The sequence below is a fragment of the Fringilla coelebs genome (assembly GCF_963513975.1).
Source record: "Fringilla coelebs genome assembly, chromosome: 9".
Taxonomy (NCBI): domain Eukaryota; kingdom Metazoa; phylum Chordata; class Aves; order Passeriformes; family Fringillidae; genus Fringilla; species Fringilla coelebs.
The window spans coordinates 24,151,306-24,164,654 of NC_140067.1; positions in this window are offsets into that span (position 1 = coordinate 24,151,306).

Consider the following 13,349-nt stretch of genomic DNA (forward strand, 5'->3'; position numbering starts at 1 on the left):
TACTTTAAATATATTCCCCCTAATATACCAGCTGTTTTTTGTGAAGAAAAGATTTTCTTCAAGAGAAGAAATCTCCTCTCATTTGCCCCAAAGGAGTTTTCTCCTTTACCTTTAAAGTTAGACTGTGCGCATTTTGAATTTGTCTGGTGTTTTCCTGCTGAGACCTTCAACACACTTCCTTCTTACATCAGAGGTGGTGGCTGGGTCTGCTTTCACTCAGCTTCTCACAAGGTCATTACTCTGGTGTGGTTTTGCTCTCAGAAAGCAAAAAAAAATCTCACCTGGAGTTTCAGGAGGTGCCATTGGCATTGCAGACTACCAGCTGCATTTTCCCTTCAACCCTCAGATGGTCCTTCTATGAATAAGCTGAGCTTCAGAACATGAAATTGCTAATAAATGGAAATTTTGCACACTCAAATGGGCATTTTCTCTTCTTCCTGGCAAGGAATTGCTGCAGCACTGGATTAAGAAGCAATAGCTGGTGGGTCCCTTGGGAGCCCACCTTGCCACAGGTGTGTGGTTCTGTACAGGTTTCCCCAGAGAAGCTTCTGGTCCTGTATGGAAACACAGCGAGGGCTGAGGACTGAATCCACAGGGTTTTGTTTTGAAAACCAATAATTTCCCAATTATTAAGCTCATTCTTATCTTCCTTACTTCATTCCATGTGACACCTAAAAATTTTCCTCAGTTTTCACTGACTTCTCCATCCTTCCATGGCTCACTCCTGTGGGACTGTGCCTGTCTGGAGAGCAGAGCTCCTGCCCCATCCTCACAGGGAGGCTGCTGCCACAAGCTTTTCTCCTGATGCAAGGTGACTGTGTCCCTTGGGGGGGGGGTTATGCTTCCATGCATCCAGCTCCAGGGCCTTAGGAGAATGCTAAAAACCCCTCTTCCCCAGACAGCACAGCTTGGCTGGGCTGGGCCAAACGTGAACCTTCCTGACTGCGAGCAGAGACAAGGCAAAGCTTCCTGGTGTGGCTGTTTTAGCCAGGCAGAGAGATCATCACCTGCACTGTCCCTCTGCTGAGTGCCCATCACCTGCCCAGCACTCATCCCAAGCTCAGCCTTGGTCACTGCAGAGAGGTGGGAGTTACAGGAAAGGGCAGGATTTTGACTTGATCCAGTCAAAAATTTATTGCAACTGCCCTAAAACCTTGGGCAGGCTGCTGCTAGGGATGACTCAGGATAAAAGTGCTATTGTGGCCCTAAGGACTAAAGGAACTAAATTGTATCAAAATATTTAATTTTGGCGACAGACTTGACATCAACCCAATAGGTGGTTTAGTAAGAGAATCATTGAATATCCTCAGTTGGAAAGGACCCACAGGGAGGGATCACAGAGTCCAACTCCAGGCTCTGCACAGACACCTCAACAATCCCAGCCTGTGCATCCCTGGGAGCATTGTCCAAACCCTCCTGGAGCTCTGGCAGCCTTGGGGCCGTGCCCATTCCCTGGGGAGCCTGGGCAGTGCCTGACCAGTGAGGGACTGCAAAGATACCAGGGCATTTACAGCATCATTCAAGACTTCAAACTGCTCAGCAATAAAACCAGCTCAATGTGTAATTTTATGAAGAAATTCTCTCTTCAGGTCTCAATATGTCTATGTCTCTGCCAGTTCTTCTCTTCTTTGCAAATGAAATTTTTATCTTTGCATCAGTTTCTCCCACAGTTGGGTTCCAAAGAAGGATGTTCAGTTATCCAAACACTGAAGCTGGTTTGGGTGCTTGCCAGCTCCGAAGGCATAGTATTCACTACCCACTGGACTGCTTTGAAGGATGCCTTTCTTCTAAAATACTACACCCTTTAGAGGTATATTTTATTTATATTCTATTGAGTCTTTATTTCTAGAAGTTTCTTTCACCCCTCACTGGCATCCAGAGGAAATTTTGTGTCAGGGATGAGGTAAATTAAAACGATCTGTCAGAAGGGAAGGGTTATTTCTGCTAATGAAATCAGCAAATGCCTCTGTCAGGAAGGTGTGGATGCCAGGGATGACAGTTGCTTCACATCAAGCAGGAATACTCTGTTTCCTTAGACAGCCCATTTTAATCCTTGGGCAGTGGCCACAAGAGATGCCAGCGGACAAAGAGGGGGAGAGCTCAGGACACTTCTGGTCTGGCTCAGAGGAGATGGATCATCCTGGGGCCATGGGAGGCAGGACTTCCTTGTTTTCCCTTTCAGCTGAAGATAAAGAATCAACCCCAAGGTGTGCACAAACAGGAGCTGCAGAAACACAGGCAGCCCCTCACACCATGGATCAGCTGAGAGTTCATCAGCTGCAGGGCTGCCAAGGGAACCGCTTGAGCCAACCCACCAGCCTTCCCTGCCATGAGCCAGAGCTTTCCAGACTCAGCTGCCTGAGGTGCCCTATCCTGAGGATTTACATTTGCCTCGTGTTCTGCTCTCTGCAACTCAGAAGAGCTGCTGTGAAAGCATCTCTGCTCCCAGCCTGTAGCCCACATGGGGACAGGAGCTGTCAGAGCTGTCTGCAAGGAAAACGCGCCTGCTCGCCTTTCACTGAGCTCTGCTCATCCCTGTGGAGTCCTCTGCACCAAGGTGTCTGCTCTGCCAGCAGCTGGAAGGAAGGCACAGGTAAGTTCTTCCAGTGCTGGGTGACCCAAGCCTGGAGTTTTACTCACACCGCGCAATATTTCTTCATTAAGAGCACAGTGAAATATTTCTTCAGTAAGAGCACTGTGAAATCCTGAAGCCAGTGAGAAAACAGTTGCTGAACTAAGTCATTGCTGACAGGAAATTTTCATCCTGTGCCTAAGACATGTTTTTTCTTTATTTCAGGAGTACAGTTTTTTTACTATGTTGGGTTTTTCACTGGTTTTTTTACTATGTTGGGTTTTTCACTAGTTTTTTCACTATGTTGTTCACTATGGTCTCTTTCATGACGTCAGTGTGGATTACAGAACCAGAGGACAGTCTCAAGCTGTGCCAAGGGAAATATAGGTTGGGTATTAGGAAAAAGTTTTTCACAGAAAGGGTGAAAAAGTTCTGGAATGGTCTGCCCAGGGAGGTGGTGGAGGCACCATCCCTGGATGTGTTAAATAAAGACTGGATGTGGCACTCAATGCCAGGGTTTAGATGAGGTGTTGGGACATGGGTTGGACTCAGTGATCTTTAAGCTCTCTTCCAACCCAGTCATTCTGTGAATTCTGTGAATTATCAAGGAACTGAGTGGGAGCATCAGATGATGCAGAGGTCAAAGTGTGTTTTGGTGGTTGAATACAAAGATTGGAGTTAAGAGTTGAAATAATCTTCGTGGGAATTGTTTGCCTGGGAGATATCTGAAAAGTGAAAAACTACCATAGATGAGTGATAGACTTGGTCCAGTGTAGATTAACTTTCTGAAATTCTTATGAATAATTTGTGTCTGTAATTTTAGATTTCACCTAAATCTCTGCCACTATGCAAAAAAACCTGAATGATAAAAACGCTTAGGAGCATGACAGACGACTATTTTGCCATGACTTTTAAAGATAGAAAATATTAAAATATGTGAAGTAACATGAACTTAAGCCCAGTAACTTACAACAGACAGAAACTGGCAATAGTTACTGGCTAGAAATGGAGAATTTTCAGCAGGAGAAGAACAACTTCTTTCTTGTGACCCTGTCTAGCAACCTCTGCTGTGAACAGAACTATTGATCCAGGGAGGGTGTTTTGCTCAGAGGCTGGAATTCAGCCTCTCTGTGTGCAGGCAGCTCTGCTCCTAGCCTGCTGCCCAGCAGGGCTCCAGCCAAGTGGAGATGACCTTGCAGTTCACAGTCTCTGCTTTCTGACTGATAAACCCAGGCCCAGCCCAGGCACTGGTTCTCCTTTCAGCTGCACATGTACAGGGGCTTTCTTCTGCATCATTCAAAAATGCAGCTCCTCTCTCTCACATTGATCCAGATTTCAGGCCAGCTTTCACTTGCATTTCAACCTTCCTATCATCTGCAGCTGAGTCATCTCCCACGTTTCCTGTAGTCTGGATTAATCCCTTCTTTGGCAGATGGGATTTCCACTCCCACTCTTCCTCCACAGACAACTCCTTGAGCAAGTCATCTTGCTTTTCTGCCTTTGCTTTTCCATCTCTAGCATGGGAATCAGGACACTTTCTTTCCTTGGACCAATTCTGAGAACAAATCCATTCTGTCTACAGAATGCTGTGATGACTGCCCCTGAAAACTGCAGTGTAATCAGCAAATTCCATAATGTGCTTTCTCAAGGGTACCCATGAATAAAGAAATCCACTGTATTCCTCTTCCCAGATAACCACACCCTAGGAATGGACAATTGCAGTCACAACTCTATTATTATAACACAGATGCTGAAGGACAAGTATCAACTGTACCACAGACAGGGGTGGTGTGGCAGGAAAAGGACAAAAATGGAGCTCTCCATGTGGAGCTGAGGATTTGTGGGGCTCAGCCTGAGCCCACAGAGAAGGAGGAGGAAGAGAAGGTGCTTAATGGACCAAGAACAGACATCTGGTTTCTGGGACAGAAGCAGCAGAGCTGGAGAATAAACCTTGGAGGGCCTTTTAGCATCATTCAGGAAACAGCCTGAGATTTTAGTAGACAGCCCTATAAGTGCCCTTCCTCCACAGCCTTGGTCACACTCTGGTGACAGAAAACAATCTCCTGGGGAAATCCACAGAGCTGTAGGGGGCTGAAGTTAATGAAAACATCATCCAGCTCTCCACCTGTCAATATTGACCAAATTGCTGATGATGTTAAATAGACTCCCTCTCATTTGAAATGCAAACAGGTAAATATTAGTGCTACCTCTAATGAAACTTGTAAAATGCACACAGCAACCCCTGTTCATTACCCTTAGGCACAGCCTGGAGGGTACAGAGCAAGGGAGGGGCTGTGCTCTCTCACAGCTCACTTAGACCCAGCTGGAAGGAAGCTAAAAGCAGAAAGAGCTCTCAGCTTATGCTGGACACAAGCTCATACATTGGAAATTATTCCAGGATGCTCTGTGTTCATGTTTCATCTGTATTTTCTCAGCTCAGAGTAAGGCCTGAACAACTCCTCCAGCAGTCAGAGGTGTGTGAGGACACTGCAGGATGGATGTGCCTGAGGAATCTCCCCTTCCCTCCCTGTGGAGAGTGGGACCAAAGGACACCTGAACTCCCTTGGTTTCCAGTAATGCTTCAATTTGTTTTCACAGCCACACCAAACCAAAGAAGACACAGCCCTGCACACCCTTTGTATACATTCTTTGGACTCCTTCTTTGGAGAGTAAATAAAATATTTACAGTCTATAAATCTAGGAAAATTGTTTCTCTTTCAGCAGCAGATCGAATTCCCTGGCCTGCTGCAGGGCAAATTGTGTACCAGTCTCCAAATCATCTCCTTGCCTGCAAGATTTATGTATTTTTAGAGCACCTTGGAAAAGATTCTTGTGATTTACATGCAATTTTTTTTGCCATAGAGGATACTGGGGGCTTGTCCTACAATACAAATTATATTCTGCTACCATTGTTATGAGAGTCTTTTGCAATACCACTTTGTAGGATGCAGGCTTTCTTTTGCTGGCTTTATTTACATCTGCTGTGTTTTATGGGCTCTGCAGCACCCACATTTCTGAATCATTTGCATTGTTCCTCATACCCTTTTGGCTGAGAGCAGCGCTGGGTTTTACACAGCGCTTTACAAGCAGGACATGCATGTTGAAACAAATCGTAATGCTTGGGATTTGTATCCTTAAAGTCCTCTTCAAATACAGCCAAATACAGCTTTGCACCTTTGGGGTAGGGAACCAAGAAGAGTTTATTGCTGTTTCAATGGAAATTGAGTGGCCAAAGTGACACTGTGTCCCCACAAACCCCACATGGGCCCAGCTGGGACATCAGTGCTGGCCCCCACCATGCTGAGGGAAGAACAGGCTCCTTTTATTTTGGAAATGGTTAGTCACACTCAAAGGAGACCTAATGATATTTTGGACCGTAGAAACACAACCTCTGGTGTATTTCCATGCAGTCTCAGAAGTTCTTGGGCTGATTTCCTTGCTGTCCAACACCACAGAGCTGGGCAAGGCTGAACCTCCTCCAGTGTTTCTTTGGTTGTACACAAATAGATAATGAGATTATGCATGGTGGGCAGGCTCCTCTCTGGTCACAGTACACAAAATATAGATAACAGTTAATCCAGTTCAATGGAATGAGAATGAATGGGGCAGTTATTTTCCAAAAGGAAGTACAGGAGCGCAGGTGGTTGCAGAGATGAATTGAGTAGTCTCATTTCCCAGCTACTGGGATGTGTTTTAAGACATTTAGGAGCCTGATTTGATCCTCATTGAAACAAAACCAGAAAAACAGTCATCCTCTGCTTTTTGATAACTGGGATGCGCTCAATCTCTAAGTTACTCTATTTTTTCCTTCATTTAACTGTTCCACCACCAGCTAAAGTCAGAAGGGTGGGCATGTGCTGAAAGAGTAAAATAGGTAAGGCTTCTTCCTCCACCTTCTGCACATTAATGAACTAATGAAATGTGAGATCCTGCTCATCCAGACACCTCAAAGCCTGACATGGAGTAAGGAAGATGTTTGAGGGCAGACTGACAGCTGCTATAACACCAAATGCCACGGCCACTCCTGTCAGATGCCTTTTGACCCTGTGTTTTCAGCTGGTCTTTACACTTCAGATTCAATCAGGCTTTGCACACCACTCAGGCATATCTGGGGAAAGGAGATGCACAAGGAACTATGAGAAAGGTTTCCTACAAAGCTGATGGGACAGTGTTCTTCCATTTGTGACAGGCTTTGCTGGACAGACACTGGGTACTGAGAACTGCCTTCCCCTTTTTGGTTGAGAGCAGAAGTCACAAATAGCATGAGCTGTAGGTTCAGGTTTGCCCCACGCCTTTGCAATGCCAAGAGCAGGTCACAGAGGTCAGGACGGCCCCAAGGCCACCGAGGGAGGCAACAACACTTTGCATTTCCTTACCAGAGGTGTGCAAAGGTGGGAAATCTCCCTTTACCATTGCACGGATGATGAAAGTCAAGGGTTTCTAGAAGACAGATGAAGTGGTCCACCTCTGAACATTAGCAGAGACTTGTTTAAGGATCTTTCAGGTGTTTTCTTTTAATGTGGTTCAATCCCACTTTTCTTTAGCATGGCACCTGGGCCTCTGAATCACAGCAAGCTCCAGAGACTGGCAGTTCTTTCCCTCTCTGAAAAGTGCACACAAACACACACACGCTCACACACACAGACTCAAAACAAACAACAAACCAGTAACAGATGTTTGCATGGTCTCAGACGTAGCATACCCATAAAAAATGACACTGCCACAGTCCTTGGAGGCAGGTTAATATTTAGTTTGGCTTACAGTTTCTTCAGACTCCCAGGGCAAGAGTAACCTTAGGGCAGATGCCTCCATAATTTTTGGAGCCTGAAGCACGCCATCCCAGCAGCAGCAGGAGCACACTGCAGATGCTGCTGGAGCTGATGCAGAAGGGTTGCAGCTTTCCTTTCTTCTCCTGTGGCACTGTCAGTAAGACTTTCATCTCTTACCCCCACCCAGAAAAGGCTGCATTATCCCTATATTTAGCTGGATCACCTGGGTGGGCATTAATACACAGTCATGTGCCCAGCTCCTTCCTCTGCTGTGGCTCAGCAATTTAGGGAAGTTGTTAGTGACCCTCAGCTGGTTTTGTAAAACTACAATTAACACGGACTGCCACAGGCTCAGACTGTGGAGGAAATATCTCTCTCTTTTATTCCTCAGGTCAGATTCCCTTCCAGTCCCCATGGTCACTGGTGACTGACATTCTCCTGGGTATCCATTGTCTTTTTGCCATGAAAAGCCCCATTTGACCCCCATTTGAGGCAGACTTGAATCTCTTCTTCTTGCAGAGATGTTTTCTGAGGGGGGTGACAGGAGACTGGTACCCCACTCAATCCATTTGGGACCCTGCTCAGGGATAAGGGACATCAGTAGATTTTCTGTGCAGTTCTTCAGAGAAGGTTGTACCAAAGCAGACTCAGGGAGGGCTGGGCAAGATGTTCAGCCTTCTCCCCATCATCCTGTCAACCTGTCCTGGCTTTCCCCTCACCTCTCCTTATTGCTCAGCAACAGAAGAAGCTGGTGAGAAGACCCACTTGACAGAGGTCTTTGGACTTCAAAGAAAGAAATAAAGCTGAATTTTGTGATAACAACACAGAACTGCATATTGCTACTGCCTTTCACTGGTTTGAGAGTGGCCAGAATGTTTTCATATAATTTTTAACTGAACAGCCTCTCTCTCTCTCTCTCTGGGATATATAAGTCTTTGAAAGGGACATTGAATCTGAATTTCTAGGTCCATAACGGTCTCCGTTGTCCAGACATTATAATGGAAAGTGCATTTTTTCATTCTGCTTAAACATGCATAAATAACACCCAAACAATGTGTCACATATTAACACATTTCAATTTAAACACTTAGTCTGACTTGTGCCCAAACCAACTAAACTTACCTGGAATGAACTCCTAAGTGATTTGCAACTTTAAATCACTTTGAGCTTCCAGTATGACTTTATGGAAGGCTTCCCTTTTAATGTCTCCTATTGCCACCCCAGTTCCCCTCTCTGTGTCTACCCTATAGCGATGATTAAGACAAAACTGCTGGCAATAGCATCCCTGCCTTTTTGTAAGGAACATCCTTCTCTACTAACTTGTCCTTCTTTCTCACAGACAGAACCTTTTGAGCAGCCTAGGGAGAAAGGGAGTTTGTTTTGATAATGAATTGAAAACCCTTTTTTCTGCAGGTACTGTTGAACTGGGAGCCTTTTCACAGATCTGTAAGTTGAAAATGACAAGGAGGAAGAAGGATAGATAGACACTGAAAACATGGGGGAGAAAGAAAGGCAAGACTTTTGACATGTTTATTGAGAGGAAGCTCCCAAAACTGATGAGGAAATTATTGTCTTCCTAAACACCATCAAATTGCCCAAGGGTGGATTCACCTTACATGGCTTAGACATCAGGACGTAGGTGCCTGTGCTTGTGCCAGTTATCCCAGCATAGCACAAGCCTCTGGAAGGTCATTCACTTCATTTCAACACCAACCAGCCTTTGGAGGTCCTTGTTTCCCTCCACTGACTCTAAAGGGATCCATGGAGGAGTTGCTGCAGCACAGGTATCTCGCTCTGAGATGGCAGGAGAAGGCAGGCAAATCCTTACCCACAGCTCTGTACCATCACCTGTACGTAAAAACCATGATGAAAGTGCATTTGTGATTAATCACATATCCTTACAAGTTGGGGATTTCCATGTAATAGTTCCCTGATGAACCATAACCCACACTTCCTGTCAGCTTAATGTTTTCTCTAAAGGTGTGCAGCAACAATTGCTCCAGAAGACCTCAGTGTTTTGGACCAAGTTACAGTTTCTAAGGGAATCATAACTTTGCCTTGATTTGAATGCAATTAAATTCTCTGCCATAATAGCAGCATAATGACAAGAATATTTTTTCTTTATTTCCTCAGCTTGGAAATTAAAAGGGAATAACACACATTGGTGCACAAGGAAATAGACCTTCAATTCCATACAGACAGCAGTATTCTCAAGTCAGTGTGTTCTCCTTTCTGGTATGGAAAGGGATGCAGGAAAACCCAATTATATATTTCTTTTTAATGCCTACTTCCTGTGCATGAAAAGGGGTAAGTTGTGCCAGCAGTTAGGACAGGGACTCAGCCATGGCTTGTAGCTTTTTTTCTCAGCCCAGTCTGGGCTTTAGGCTACTTATTGAATCCCTGTTTGCCAGCCTGAGACGTTGAGACCTGAGACTTGATCTGATAAAAGCTGTGTGCAGGTTTAAGTTTGCACATGGCACACAGTCCCTTGCTGTGATGCTGCTGGATGCCCTGGGTAGAGCACAAATGATGACTTCACCCATGTCAGTTCTACTGCTCAAAGCCATCCTTCAACCAGTTATGAACTTAGAATGTTGTTTGTTGGTTTTTTGTTTGTTTGGGGTTTTTTTTGTGCATAAAATACATTTAAAAATCACCAAAATCTTCATTACAGTTATAGTCACCTGGTTTTGCTTTATGTTCTTGCAAGCAGTGTTTTTATGGGCCCCTGAAAGACTGATTTACATAAAATGTAACAGTGTTTATCTCCTAATGTAAGAGATACAGTTGAGATCTTATCACAACAAGTAAACTGCTGTTATTGTTATTGGGACAGGTTCTCTTTTTGTCACTTAAAACTCTAACTGAAAACTGGGCTTTAACTTAAAACTGTGTTTATTCCTGGTGGGGCTGAGGAGTGGAAGTGGTTCTGTGCTTTGCAAACAGCTGTGCCAGAGAAGAAATCACCAGTGAGCAGTGTCCCTCCCAAAGGAGATGTGCCCCTCTCCCCAGGAGGAGGTAGAACAGCTCACACAAGTGTTCACTGTATAAGTCAGTGTCAGAATGAGCTGTGTTAAAGCATAAGAGGCTTAAGGAGAAAGTTGTGCAAGGCTAATTGGCACTGAGAAACAAATGTGCAGCCTAGAAGAAAATGTTTTTGGATTTTTGGTGCTAGCTCAGTAACCAGCAGAACTCAGCCTGTGCTTTGCATCCAATTCTGCACCTTGAAAGGCAGAGGGACCTTCTGCTGGTGACCTGAAGAGGACCAGAGCACCCAAACCTCACCTGCCACTCCTTCCCTGGGTTTTCAGACCATATATTGTCTGTTTAGAGAAGTGCTATAATAGAGGAGGAGGGGTTCTGGTGAACTGGAGCTTCAGGCACACAAATAAAAGTCGATCTTGGGAGTTGGATTTGGTGATCTTGTGGGCCCCTTCCAGCTCAGGATATTGCATAATTCTGTGATTCTGTGATCCTTCACTGTAAGGATAGGTGATTAATCTATGATTCCAGTCCTAGCACGAAGCATTCTTCAGGCTAAAACCCCACTGTACTGACTTTGGCAGTACCTGTGCTGCATCCAAGTGTTGAACAGTTGACAATTAAAGTTCCTGTTTAGTCTTTCCTCTCTCAGCCCTTCCCTGAAATTAACAGACAGTTTTACTAAACTGTTAATCTGGAATTAGAACCTCAGGATTGGATGCTCTGCCACCGACCTTTTCTTCTTGTTTATACAGCTTCCAAAACGTGGGTGGTTTATTTACCTATTTTGTCTTATCTTTCCTAATTGCAAGCTCAGGTATAAACAGAATAATTGAATCTGCAGAATAAATAAACAAGCACTGCACATAGAACTGGGATCAGTAAAGATTGCCTGAAAATTCCCAGGTGTATCTGTAGGTTTCTCTTACAGCTGGGCTTGCTTTGTGTCCCAGGGTTTTGATGTAGGCCCTGCTCTGTGATGATGAAGTTGTGAAACAGAAAACTCTGGAGGATTATGCAGCGTTAAGTGACGCAGAATAATCTTTGACTCTTTAAAAATATTTCATTCTCCTTTTTGCCCTCTGAACAGGTGTAGTGCTGGGTGAGGTGAATGAGAGCAGCTCCTACTTCCAAGGGCATTATTTATTCAGAGATAATTATTTATTGGTCAAAATGCATTCTCTTATATGCCCAGAATTTGCAGTCCATGTTTTTCTGTATTGCAGATTAACATCCATTTCCATTTTAATACCGAGAGCGAATGCAACAAGCAGGGCCAGACTGTGCAAAAAAAAAGTCTGCTAATTTGTAGTCTTTTAAATATGTAAAGCTAGTCTTTGATGTTAATACACCATTAAAAAGGAGCTGGGAAGTTCACAAGTCTGTTCCTGTGTCACTTGTCAAGCAGCAGAGCAGCTCAAAGAGCAGCTTGTTGGTTTGCAGCATCAAACTCACCTCAACAACTTTGGCATCCTATAAAAAATTATGGTACCCGACATCTTCAAATTTTATAGAACATGCAAAATCTATGGGAGGAAGCTGCATCTGCAGGGCTCATGCCTTTCTGTGCCCTTTATTCTTTCTCCAGCAGCAACTGCAATGTGGTCCATGTGAGCCTGACTTGGCTTCTCCAGCAGTCCTGGGGGATGGAGGAATATCTACATCACCCTGGCAGTCAGAGTCCATGCACAGTGACCATACTTTCCAACCCCAGGGACTGTGTTTACAAAAATCCTTGAATATCAACACAGTTAGGAAATAGTTCAATGTTTTGGGACTACAGTACTTGAAGGGAAAATGAATTTGTCATTGTGAGGTTTACTATAGCCAGGGTCGAGGTGATAACAATTAATAACAATACTTAAAACTGTTTTTGCCAGCAGCTTGTGCAACATTTTAGTTTTTCTTCTGAACTCCTGTTGATTGGGGAAAATGTGCAGCAATTTCACTTATTCTTCTATAAGGTGAGCCATGACTGCTCTCATTTCTCCCATTTCTGAAGTGAAGAGCTTCACTGAAGTATCAGGAAATCATCAGTGCCTTTCAGAAAATAAACCAAGGTAACTTAGGCATTTGAAACAGTTTTCAGCTTGAAACATAGGCAGTTGTGCTGAGAGCAGCTACCTGATCCGAGCAATGGTCTATTTTTCACCCATAACAAGTAGGACACAGGTACAATACATATACTTTTGGCATAAACAATGAACTGCATTCCCATTTTTAGGGGAAAACAGAGTCTCATTAGCCTTGCTGTACTGATATAACTGAGGCAACATGTGAGGCATGCACACACTGATTGCACTGCAGTACTGTGATGAAACCAAATCTTTTTCCCCTCATAAATAGGCCAAATTGGTGCTTCTACACCTCTGTTTCACCTGCTATCTTAAGATGCTTGTTCTTTTCTTTTGGCAAAGAGATGGAGCTGCTTTCCAAACAAGACAACCAGGTACAAGCCATTGACTTTCCATACTCAGATATATCTTCATCTTTCCTCTTTCCAAGAGTTTTGAGGGGCTTATTACTATAAAAATAATGACAATTTCATCTTTGCAAATATTTGTCTCTGGCTACTTTTAGTCCATGACTCTCCCAGATCCAAATCAATTCATTCCTACAGCATCAGGAGAACGGAAGAAGGAAAACCAATTTCTGTTCTCATGTACAGAAAAGTCAGGATGAAATTTGTCCTCCTCTTGCAGGAACAACCCCCAGCACTTGGTTTTGATATTAAACCCGTAATTTATTTATGAGTTAATCAACTAATACCTGGTTTGAGCATCACTAGGCAGGGACAGAGCACAAGGCCCAGCTGATGGTACTCTTAGTAGCAAAATTGTACTAGATATCAGAAATTGCTTACACTGTTTATCATTTTTCAGCTTCTAAAAATAGGTCTCCAGTACGCACTGTCTCATCTCAGAAATGAGTAAAACACCAGAAATCAGGGAAATAACTATTTTCTGCTTTTAAACATATCATTGACTACATGAGAGTGGCAGACAAAGACTCCATCAACGAATTTG